The 12,466-nt window shown below is 44.1% G+C and overlaps 1 pseudogene; it reads right to left on the bottom strand.

The window, feature by feature from the left end:
• LOC111538936 overlaps window positions 1-11,817 on the bottom strand; it is a 24,733-nt pseudogene extending 12,916 nt beyond the window's left edge.
• Between the last annotated feature and the right edge of the window lie 649 nt (window positions 11,818-12,466).

Below are 12,466 nucleotides of genomic sequence, written 5' to 3' on the forward strand. Positions count from 1 at the left end.
AAAAAAAAAAAAAAAAAAAAAAAAAAAAAAAAAAAGAAGAAGAAGAAAAGAAAAAAAAAAAAAAGAAAAGTTCCACCTTCATGATCTGGAGGTGCTTACTTAAGCTTCTTCACCACTCTCTACCTTGAGCAGTATCTTTTGGGCACTTTGCAGTTCTCAGGAGTATCTATGCTCTTGCCTTCATATCTTTCCACTTGTCATTCTCTCTTTTTAGCATATTATTCCTACCTCCACTTCCCAAACTGGATAATTCCTGATCATCCTTTAGGAGTTATAGATTTCACTTCTTTTGAGCAGCCTCCCTTCTCTCTCCAAGTCTAAATTAGGGATCTTTCCTGAAGGCTCCTCTTATTATCTCCTCTGCTTACTCTTTATATCAGTCAGGGGCCCCACAGGAAAAAAACGGCACACTCCGAGTTAAAGAAACCAACCAGGAATGCTGAGGCATCTGGGAACCAGAAAAGTTGAGAAACCATTCATACCCTTAAGCCTGAAGGAGCAAATGGAGAGAGTGGTGTTACTGACACCCTCGTGAGTGCTGGGGCCATGGAAGCAGAGTCATCCAGCAGAAGTCAGAGCCAGAGAGGAGCATCAGCACTGCTAGACTGAAGAAGGAAGAGCTGGGGCTGGGGAATGAATATTCTGAGTCCCATTCCTTTCCCCTCCTTCCAATATCTGTCCATAGGTTGCACCTAACCAGAAGTCAGAGGGCAAGAAAGCCCAGGTCGTTCTCTGGGGGCCTTGAGTTTGACAGAAAGATACAGAGAATAGATGGTGAAAGGAGAATAGCCACCATTTCCTATATTAATTCTTTATCACATGGTGTTGTATTTGCTGAGTTGCTGATTTCAGCTCCTTGAAGGCAGGTGCGGTATTCTCATGGCCTGGTACAATGCCTTGTATATGTAAACACCCTATAAAGAAATCTTTACATCATTTTCAGTACCCATATCAGGTGATGCAGTACATATCATTAATTCTCATATTAATCCCCATTGCCTAATGCATGGAAAAAGGAACAGAACTAACATTTCCCAAATAATTAACTAATGAGCGGCAACGTAGCCCATGGCAGAGTGCAGAGACTTCACAGCCACACTGCCTAGGGTCAGGTCTGCTTCCACCACTTCCTAGCTGGGTGACCTTTGGCAAATTCTTCGTCTGAGCGTCAGTTTCCCAATCTAAAAACGGAAGCAAAAATAGACCTCCCTCATAGGGTTTTTGTAAGAATTCAGTGATTGAATATACGTGAAATGGTTGGAAGAGTGTCAGGCACATAGCATCATAAAAATGTAAGGTGCTTATTATTAATGAAATTATAATGTAAAAATATAAGGTGCTCTAATGATTGGTATTGTTACTTATGGCTAAAATTGCGCTCCATCTTGGAACAGAGCTGCTTGTCTACTGTTAGAAAAGAGGTTTCTGGGTCTTTTGGACAGTACTGTCCCTGTACAGTCATTTTAGCAACGTGCACCTGGATAATGTTATCTGCTTAGCCTGGTGAAAATACCTCAAAAGGAAAGTGCTGTGAAAACTTTGCAGAAAATGAATCAATGTTTTCCATCCCTGGTGCAAAGCTGGCAGTGGTAGGAGATGCATGGAATCATGGCCTTTGAGTTGGACAGACATGATGCTTCAAGTCCCACCTTCCCCAGTTACTAGGTGTGTAATCTCATGAAACTTCTTTACTTTTCTGATCCTGAGCCTTCATCTATAAAAACAGAGAAAATAGAGCCAGGCACGGCGGCTTGCAAATGTAATCCCAGCTACTTGGGAGGCTGAGGCAGGAGAATTGCTTGAACCTGGGAGGTGAAGGTTGCAGTGAGCTAAGATCGCACCAATACACTCCAGCCTGGGCAACAGAGCAAGACTCTGTCTCAAAAAAACCCCAAAACCAAAAACCAAACATAGCAAAATAGCATCTACTTTGCAGAATTATCTGAAAATTAAATAAAATAAAGCATGTGTTAACATCTAAGGCCATATTTGGCCCACTATAGACTGTTTCTGTGTTTTTTTTTTCTTTCAGAGAAAACTTTAAAAGGCACTCTACAGATAAAAAACAAAATAAAAAATATAGCCAAATAAATATTTACCCAACATCCACAATCACGGACTCCAAAGTGTACTGCTGTTGTTTGAGAGCCACGTCCACCACATAACAATTGGGTGGCCTTTGGAGAGTTACTTCTTGGCGTTTTAGTTTCCTCATCTGTAAAATGGGGATAATAATAGTAACCATCTCATAGAGTTGTTCTGAATATAAATAATCTATAATGTGTGATGTGCTTAGAATAATGCCTAGCTCTTCATAAGTGTTAATTCCTCCTCCTCCTCCTCTTCCTCCTCCTGTTATCGTAGTTGTTATTTGATCAAGGGACTAAATTAGGCACTAGAGGAGACACTAAGACGCTTTATTCCATGCCACTGCCATCAAGAGGTTGTGATCTTCGACCTGAGAAGCCGTTTTAAGGGAACCATGTCCATGTCACCCTTTTAAGTTAAAGGAAAGTTTTCTTTGACAGCCTTCAACCTAGGTAAACTCTCAGGGTAAACAAAGCCCTGAGATTCCTAACTCACCATGGTCACAAAGCCTATTGCTTTCTCTACACTCTCTTCACCACAGGTTATACTCAGGTCCTAGCTGAGGGAGAGACGGGGTCTTCGGATACCCACAACCACAGAAGAGAAAAATGAGAGATGATTATTCCTGCAGGAGCTTCCGCAGATGCATCGATACAATCTACGCAAATGCAGTAAAACTGGACTGATTAGGTGGGGTGAATAGCATGGGAAATATAAGCAAAGCAAATGGTGATTACGGCTGAGACAGGATTGCAGCACAGCTATTTAATTCTACCTTAATTCAACAAAGCTGGCATAAAAATGTTTAGTGTCAAAGACCTGGCACACCAACAACAACATCATTAATTAATATTGACTAAGTGTCCAGAGCCTCTTGGGTACTGCAGAGCAAAAACAATTCCCAGCCTTAAAATGAAAACAGGATAGAGAATTTTTTAGATGGAGTTTCGCTCTTGTCGCGCAGGCTGGAGTGCAATGGCACGATCTCTGCTCACTGTAACCTCCGCCTCCCAGCTTCAAATGATTCTCCTGCCTCAGCCTCCTGGGTAGCTAGGATTACAGGTGCTTGCTACCACACCCAGCTACTTTTTGTATTTTTAGTAGAGACGGGATTTCTCCATGTTGGTCAGGCTGGTCTCAAACTCCTGACCACAGGTGATCCACCTGCCTCGACCTCCCAAAATGTTGGGATTACAGGAACGAGCCGTCTCACCAGGCCAGGTCATCTTTTAAAAATGTTTTTCTCCCCCAGGAATGTGGGCAGTATGAGAAGCCATTGGATTCATTTAGGGGTATTCTTATAGGGAAATGGAAATATTATCAAAATGACGATAATGGCAGCTAACGTTTATTGCCTTCTTACTGTGAATATCAGATACTGTCCTAGTACTCTACATATATTGTTTTTTGTTTTGTTTTGTTTTGACGGAGTTTTGCTCTGTCGCCCAGGCTGGAGTGCAGTGATGGCACTATCTCAGCTCACTGCAACCTCTGCCCCCCGGGTTCAAGCGATTTTCCTGCCTCAGCCTCCCGAGTAGCTGGGATCACAGGCATGCGCCACCATGCCTGGCCAATTTTGTATTTTTAGTAGAGATGGGATTTCTCCATGTTGGTCAGGCTGGTCTCGAACTCCTGACTTCAGGTGATCCGTCTGCCTCAGTCTCCCAAAGTGCTAGAATTACAGGCGGGAACCACTGCGCCCAGTCATATTGGCTTATTTAATACAGGTAGTTAATCTTCATTCCCTGACAAATGAAGGGAAGGATGGGGGCAACGTTTATGAAGCTCTTAGGGAGTGTCCAGCACAGAGCTATTTTCTTTTATACACGCTCTCATTAAATCCTTAAATGGTAATTTTCCTAGCTGAGAAGAAAGAGGTTCAGAGAATTTAAGTGATCTGCTAAGTTCTTAGCACTAGTACGTAGCAGATCAGCAGTTTAAACTCAGTTTTTGTCTGACCCCAAAAAGCGACTTTCATTTTTACCACACTGTGTTCTTCTAATAACATTATAGAAACAAGTCTCAAAGTCTACATAGCAGATGCCTAATAGTTGACATTGATTTTTTTGTTCAGAGATCTTTCTCCTGGGAAGGGCTTATTCTAACCATGTTGAGGCTACCTTTATACACATCCCATCTCCCTCATTCTCCTCATTATACCAGAATCCTTCCCAGAAATTCAATTTTAATTTTAATAAAAAATCCTTCCCAGAAATTTTTTGTTAAACTAATTAAAGTTGAGTTTCTGACTCTTACAACCTAGCGTATCCCAGTTGAACCCCCACCACAATTTCAGTGATAGGGCAGGTTGTAAATTCATTCTTGGCATATTACACAGTGAAATAGATGTATTACTCTATACAGGATGTCACTGTAATCAGATGGATCTTTGTTTTTGGAGGATGGAAACCAGTCTCTTTACTATCTGGTCACACCTTTTCTAAGGGAAGCATGATTAAATCCTGCAGTTTAAGAAAATCTCTTGTATATTGGCCGGGTGTGGTGGCTCATACCTGTAATCTCAGCATTTTGGGAGGCTGAGGTGGGCGGATCACCTGAGGTGGGGAGTTTGAGACCAACCTGACCAACATGGAGAAACCCTGTCTCTACTAAAAACACAAAAAATTAGCCAGGAGTGGTGGCGCATGCCTGTAGTCCCAGCTGCTTGGGAAACTGAGATAAGAGAATTGTTTGAACCTGGGAGGCGGAGGTTGCAGTGAGCTGAGATCGTGCCATTGCACTCCAGCCTGGGTGACAGAGTGAGACTTTGTCTCAGAAAAACAAACAAACAAAAAATCTCTTGTACATCATGTTAAGCTTGGATAGAATATTGCATTTATTTTCATCCAGTATGGACCCATTAGATGCCTTATCTTTTTTATGCCCTCCTTCTTATCAAAAATTGTTTAATAGTAAATAATTAAGGCTGTGGGGGAGTGGCTTGTGAGGGGAGGATGTTCTACAAAGCATGGTGTCTTTGAGCTCAAACAATTTACAATGTGGATAGGAAGAGAAGACATGTGGATATGAGAAGAGGAGAACTGACATCCAAAGCCACTCTTCATCCTATGAATCGGCTGATGTGCTCCAAAAGTCCCTTGGAAAGCAGACGGGTGAAACTTGGAATATTTCCTCATAGGAATAGTGTGATATAAGGTCCTGCTATTCCAGGTTTCATCTGAAAAACTAACCCTGTAGTGTCACAAAATGGTCCAAAATCTTCACCTTCTAAGGCCTCCCCCAGTCTGGCTTCTGTCTTCCTTTCCTGGTAATTTCTCCTTCTACCCATATCATGCTGGTGCTCTTTAAGTGCCCAGCGTCCCACCCTGTCACGAGCCTTTTGCCAGTCCCAGCCCATCTCCTGGCTGCTCTTTCCTGCCTGGCACTGCCTTGCACCTTCATGAACCCTTAGTCATCCTTCTGGATCAAGCTGAAAAAGGAACTGTTCCTCACGACGTGTTTTATTTTCTTTTCTTTCTTTTTTTCTTTGCTTTTCTTTCTTTCTTTTTTTCTTTGCTTTCTTTCTTCTTCTTCTTCTTTTTTTTTTTTTTTGAGACAGAGTCTTGCTCTGTCACCCAGAATGGAGTGCAGTGGCATGATCTTGGCTTACTGCAACCTCTGCCTCCTGAGTTCAAGCAATTCTCCTGCCCCAGCCTCCCAAGTAGCTGGGACCTCAGGTGCAGACCACCATGCCTGGCTAATTTTTTTGTATTTTTAGTAGAGACAGGGTTTCATCATGTTGGCCAGGCTGGCCTCGAGCTCCTGACCTCAAGTGGTCTGCCTGCCTTGGCCTCCCAAAGTGTTGGCGTTGGGAATAATGCTTCAAGAGAAATCTCATCATATCCCACATTGGGATGACAGGTGCGAGCCACCTTGCCCAGTCTCACGAGGCGTTTTCTGACCCCCAGACCAAATCTTCCTTTCAAACACTGCCTAGCACTTTTTGGCGTGTCCTTTGTAGTCCTCACTGCACTAGCAGGAATTTCTCTAGTGCCTCTCTCCTCTCTCTGAGTCTGTTTTTTCATCCATAGGTGAGCATTGGAGTATTTACTGTGTGGGCTGTGATGAGGGTAGGAGAAAATCACAGAGGCACAGAGTACAGCACACATGAGCTCTCCAGCCACAAGAGCCTCCTGTGGCTACAGACACAGTGGAAACGTCTGGAGACAGACTGCCTCATTCTTCACTGAGAGGTGCCCGCCTGAGGTGGCTGCTGAAGCTCCCCCAGCTTCTGGGAGGTGAGGAACAGTTACCATCCAGCTGAGGCTGCTCCCAAAAAAGCCCATGAACTTCTCTTCTGTCCTTGGGTAAGCAGACTCATGCTCACAGCGCCACCGTGCTGATTCAGGTCAGCAAGCCCTAGTTCGTGTCCCACACTCAGGCCAAACAGGAAGATCCAAAAGCAGCCTTCTTAAACCAAAGTCATTACAAACAAACAAAGCACACACACACACACAGACATGCACGCGCACACACACATACACAAGTATGATTTAATGGCCAGGTCTTGACTGTCTTGGAAATGGATGGACCACCTGGGCTTACAAATAAACCAGGTCATGTTTCATGTTTGATTTTTCCAGGAGAAATTGAGGGTGGGGAGAGCGAGTCTAGCAGAGCTCTGAGATGGCCTAGAATGGGCATTTGGGGAGAACTCCTGGGCTAGCTATGCTTGAGATGTGTAGGTCTCCCTGCTGAGGCTCTGCGGGTGATCAGGCACTGTCAGAAGCCTGATTTAAACCCTCCATAAACCCAGGCTCTGTGGCTAAATGGTGGGGACTAAAATCTCTGAAGTTCCTTACATCCCAGCAGGCTTCTCTAAAATATTTATGACTGTTAGGCAACATGGCAAGCCCAGGTCCTTGAAATCTGGAATGAAGGTCTGGGACACGGTTCCTACTGGCCAGCCGGGGAATCTTGGGCAACCCTCTTCACTTCTCTGAGTCTCTCCTCTCTACCTGCAGAAAGCAGCTGATAAAGCCCTGTCTGCCTCATAAGGTATCGGTGAGGAGCCAAGATCCAATCAGCGTCTCCGCCCCCAGGAAAGTGATAAACAACTGGGATTATTTTCCAAATATTGTTCCAGTTTATCTCCCTTACTCTTGAAGGCTTTTGGAAAGCTCTCCAAAAGGCTGTGACCTTACAGTCAATTTGTATTTATTTTTTGAGAAGCTTCGGTAAATCAAAGGCATAAGACAGGGGACCCAGCTAAGGAAAATATTTCCGCTCACTGCAAAGAGATAAATTTTCAGGCCCTGAAAGGGGAGCTGGGAGAACGTGCAGGCATGTTTACAGCCCCCTCGGTAGTTCAGGCACAGTGATTGTTTGAAGTCCCAGATTCACCCAGCGAATAAGAAAGGCCCAGCAAGTCAGCAGTTTGACGTTGTCTCCAAGGCTTTCTGTTATGTTTATACTGGAAAGACACCATTGGCCTCTGTAAAATGAATTTCCATATAATAATTGAGATGGCCTTGTAAGGAGGGAAGGTCCCTGTTGCTGCTTCTACAAGGAAGTTGGACTGATAGGGAAATGTGGAAACAAAGGAAGCTTTTTTCTTATCTCTGAAGCGAAGCCTTGTATGGTGGTTTCCAAATGTCTGTCTCATGCCCTACAGCATCAGAATCACTAGGAGTGCTTCCTTAAAATACAGATATCTGCATCCAGGCAACACATATTGAATTCCTAGGAAGGGGCCCAGGAATCTCTGTGTGTGTGTGTGTGTGTGTGTGTGTGGTGTGTGTGTGTGGTGTGTGTGTGTGTGTGTGTGTGTGTGTGTGTGTGTTTTGAGATGGAGTCTCACTCTGTTGCCCAGGCTGGAGTGCAGTGGCGTGATCTCGGTTCACTGCAACCTCCACCTCTGAGGTTCTAGTGATTCTCCTGCTTCAGCCTCCTGAGTAGCTGGGATTACAGGTGCCCACCACGACGTCTGGCTAATTATTGTATTTTTAGTAGAGATGGGGGTTTCACCATGGTGGCCAGGCTGGTCTCGAACTCCTGACCTCAGGTGATTTGCCTGCCTTGGCCTCCCAAAGTGCTGGGATTACAGGCGTGAGCCACCGTGCCTGGCCAGGAATCTGTACTTTTAAGAAACCCCTCAAATAATTCAGTTGCCCATCTAGAAACGGAGAAAACTGGATGGGAGCTTATCTTTGGAGGGTCAGTGCTTGAAGACCCTTGCTGATTGCCTGGCTGGACCTACAGGAAGACTGACTGTTTAGCTTCTTTTAAGCCAATATTCTTTTTTATATTTTAGACACAGGAGGCTCTCGCGGTGTTCCCAGGCTGGACTTGGGCTCCGGGGCTCAAGGGATTTTCTCACTTCAGCCTCCCAAATAGCTGGGACTACAGGTGCACACCACCATGCCCAGCTACAAGCCAATATCTTTAAATATGTATTCCACACTTATTTAGAGGGGTGACATCCAGCATTCAGTGGGGAAGACAATAGTGGTGCTCTCAGCCTTTCCTCTGTTGCCTGTAACCAATTAGCTCTTGCTCCAAACTCACGCACTTCACTGTATGACCACACAGTGCATGATTCCATTTACATGAAATGCCCAGAACAGACAAATCTATAGAGACAGGAAGTACATTTCGGCTTGCCTAAGCCTAGGGATTGGGAGTGGGAGGATTGGGGTGATGGTTATGGGGAGCAGGGCTTCTTTTGGGGATAACGAAAACGTTCTAAAATTATAGAGATGGAAGCACAGCTCCGTGAATATATTAAAACCATTGAACCATATACTTTAAATGGGTGAATTGTATAGTATGTGAATTACATCTTAATGAAACTGTTAAAATCCTTCGGGTTGGGTGTAGTGGCTCACGCCTGTAATCCCAGCACTTTGGGAGGCTAAGGCAGGAGGATCGCATGAGCCTAGGAGTTGGAGACCAGCCCAGCCAATAGGGTGAAACCCTGTCTCTACTAAAGACACAAAAAAATAGGCAGGTGTGATGGTGCACGCCTGTAATCCCAGCTACTCTGGTGACTAAGGCAGGAGAATCACTTGAACCCGGGAGGTGGAGGTTGTAGTGAGCCGAGAGAGCACCACTGCACTCCACCTGGGTGACAGAGCCAGACCCTGTCTGAAAAGCAAAACAAACAAAAATGAACCCATCACTCTGCAAAACCAAAGCCCTGCAGCTGACCACGCCCACCGCTCCTTCTGAGGCATTTGAGCAACGGTCTGTTATTGCAAGAAAGGGGAATGCCACTTCCAGGAGATTTCAAGAGACAGGAATGTGGGGACCACTATGAAACACTGTACTTCAGAGACTTTTTTTTTTCCTGCATCATTACCTTTCTTGAAAAGTATTAGTGCTCAGAGTATGTGTGTATTTCAGTATTCATATGGATTTATTCATCTGGCTGTGGTATAATTGCATTTTGTAGATGAGATCTGTTTCCTTCTCTAACTTAATTTTGGAGCTTACCTAAGCCATGTCCCAAGGGAGGGAGGTAAAACAGGGATTAAAGGATTTGCTGGATATTATTTGTTATATTATTGTTTGTTTTTTTGAGACACTGTAAGATGATGCTCAATTTTCTGAGAGTCTGTCCCTCTATTAAGATCGGATCACAATGCAGTCATGGGAGATTGCCCAGTGCTATGGAAATAGTGAGGCCTTTGGCTGCTTAAGTTCAAATTCTAGTTACCTTTAACAACTGCAACTTTACTTCTCTCGGCCTAGTTTTCTTATCTGTAAATAAGGAATATTGGTAGCTTGCTTATAGAATGATTCTGAAGAGTAAATGACATAATAAACCTGGCACATAATAATAGCTGCTCTGTAAAAATGTAGCAAATATCACTATTATTTAACTTTTCATTTCATGTATGTTATGTTTCCTAATTTGGATTCTTAGCTCCTTTGAGTACTGTCCCTGATCCCACATAGCTCCTAACGTAGTGTGTCCTGGGCAAAGGCCAAGAAAGAGTTAGGAAAGAACAGGTTGTAGAGGACACCTATGAGCCACTGGCCCAGGCTTCTTTTCCTTCTTTCTTTTTTTCTTTTTGAGATAGAGTCTCACTCTGTCACCCAGATTGGAGTGCAGTGGCACAATCTCAGCTCACTGCAACCTCCGCCTCCCAGGTTCAAGCAATTCTCTCTGCCTCAGCCTCCTGAATAGCTGGGATTACAGGCACCTGCCATATGCCCAGATAATTTTTGTATTTTTAGTAGAGATGGGGTTTCACCACGTTGGCCAGGCTAGTCTTGAACTCCTGACCTCAGGTGATCCACCTGCCTCGGCTTCCCGAAGTGCTGGGATTACAGGCGTGAGCCACTGCGCCTGGCCAAGGCTTCTCTTTTCTAGACTTATCTATCCTGATTCCCCTCATCCATCCACAAAGATATAAAAGTGGGCTCCCAGCAGCTTCTATAAGTGACTTTGCCCCCACTCCTCTTATCCTCAGCCTCAGTTGGTTGGACTAGGTGAGGACAGCCAACTTAAACTTGGCCAGGGAGTTCAGTGAGTTCTTGGCCAGTGGGCATGAAACTGATCCTCCATGTTCCACTGTAGTTGTGATTTGGAGTGTGTTCACAAAATATGATTCTAGACAGCCATTCATAATGCTTCTAAAATTTTTTCAAAGCCCTAAGAAAATGGTCATATTATAATGTTAAGGTAAAAAGGATAAGACAAAATTATATAGACCTCACAGATTAAAAAATATATATGCATGAAATACTGGAAAGAAAATATATTAAAATGTGAATAGAAATAGAGGGATTGTAGATAATTTTATTTTAGTTTTTAATACTGACTGTTGAAGAGAAGTCTATATATTGGGGGGAAGGTGGGAGTAGGGGGAAGGAGCCAATGTACATTTTCTTCTCTCTTCCCTTTAAAAAATGTTGCTTCTTCTCTGGTCTCAATTTTCTCAGAATCCTAGCTATCTTGGTATCTGATAAAATCATTCACACACAGGTGTTAACAACTTGCTAGCTCTCTAAATGTGTTATTATTTGAAAATGAGCTTCCAGACACAAGATGACTTCATGCAGAAATTCTCAACCACTGATCCCTTCCAGAACTAAGCTAAGGATTTAGCAGTTTGGAGGAGAAAACATCATAGAATTGTCTAAAATTAAAATTTTCTCCCATAAATTTTCCCTTGGTGCCTGCCACTAATGTCTCAATTAGAATTTTGTAGCACGAACAATAGAATCACTGGGGAGCTTTAAAAATATACAAATTCCCCTGCTCCATCTTCCAGATTCTGATGTATTTAACTGGCCTTTTGCGAGGCCCCAACCCCTATGGTGTTTAATCCTTTGTAGGTCATTTTAATCTTCGGTCAGGATTGAGAATTATATATAATTATAATTATATAATTATACTGACAGTATAATGGATTGAATGCAAAATTCTATATTGAGTAATTTTGTTGTCTCCAGCTTAATAGCGTATCCATATTTTGCAGGATTTCTGAAGGAGTTTCATGGGTTCCAGTTGACCTACTAATAGAATGAACTTGCAAGCTCGTGCTTGACCTGAACCCTCTGGCGGCGCCGTTCTCGGTGGGGAAAGAGACTGTTTGGAGACATCGCCCTCCAGTGACAGCACTCAGGAACTGTTGAGAGGCCTGGGTACACCCTTGCTTCCCATTGATTGTTTCTCTGAGAACAGGGGTGCTCTGAGCCCGTTCCAGGCTTTGAAAGCTCCCCTGAGTTCTTTGTGCTTTTGTCCTTGCCCGGATATGTCAGCAACACGCTTGGAGGCATAAACAGGAATGAAGCTTCAGATGTGTTCTTAACTGTCAGGAGTAACAGTTGCAGATAAAAGCTGCACAATTGCTCATCAATACTGGGAAGGCTGAGCAAAACTAGAATTATTCCGGTAACTTAACAGAAAAAATAAATACATATGTCAATAGTTACAGGGTATGGGAGGGAGGGAGAGTGTAAATTCATAGCAAAACATTTGGAACATTCTCTTTAGGCCCCTTCCCTTGTGCGGGGGCGGAAGTCTGAGGTGAGTGGGGTGCCCTGTGGGGAGGGGCAGCAGAGGAGAAGTCTCACCAGAGTGGACAGGGCCAGGGGGCCATGCTAAGCCCTGGCCCTAGGAGCTGACAAGTGAGAAGAGACTCATCTCTGTAAAGAATGCTTGAGAGTCCATCTGAGCCCCCCTGGGAAGCTTGTCCAGAAAGCTCTTGGGAGGTCTCATACCTATCAATTCTGGTTCAAGAGGCCTAGGAACCCGAGAGGGTTCTGAGAAGCAGTGGCAGGGCCTGCCGGGCATCCAACACCTACTGGTAGCAGGTGTAGAAGGAGGACTGTGCCCTCGTTCAGTCCTTACAAGTACCCTCTGTGGTAGATGGTACCATCCCCATTTTACAGATGAGGAAACTGAGGCTCGGGGAGGTGATGTGGG

The sequence above is a fragment of the Piliocolobus tephrosceles genome, chromosome 9 (assembly GCF_002776525.5).
Source record: "Piliocolobus tephrosceles isolate RC106 chromosome 9, ASM277652v3, whole genome shotgun sequence".
Lineage (NCBI taxonomy): Eukaryota > Metazoa > Chordata > Mammalia > Primates > Cercopithecidae > Piliocolobus > Piliocolobus tephrosceles.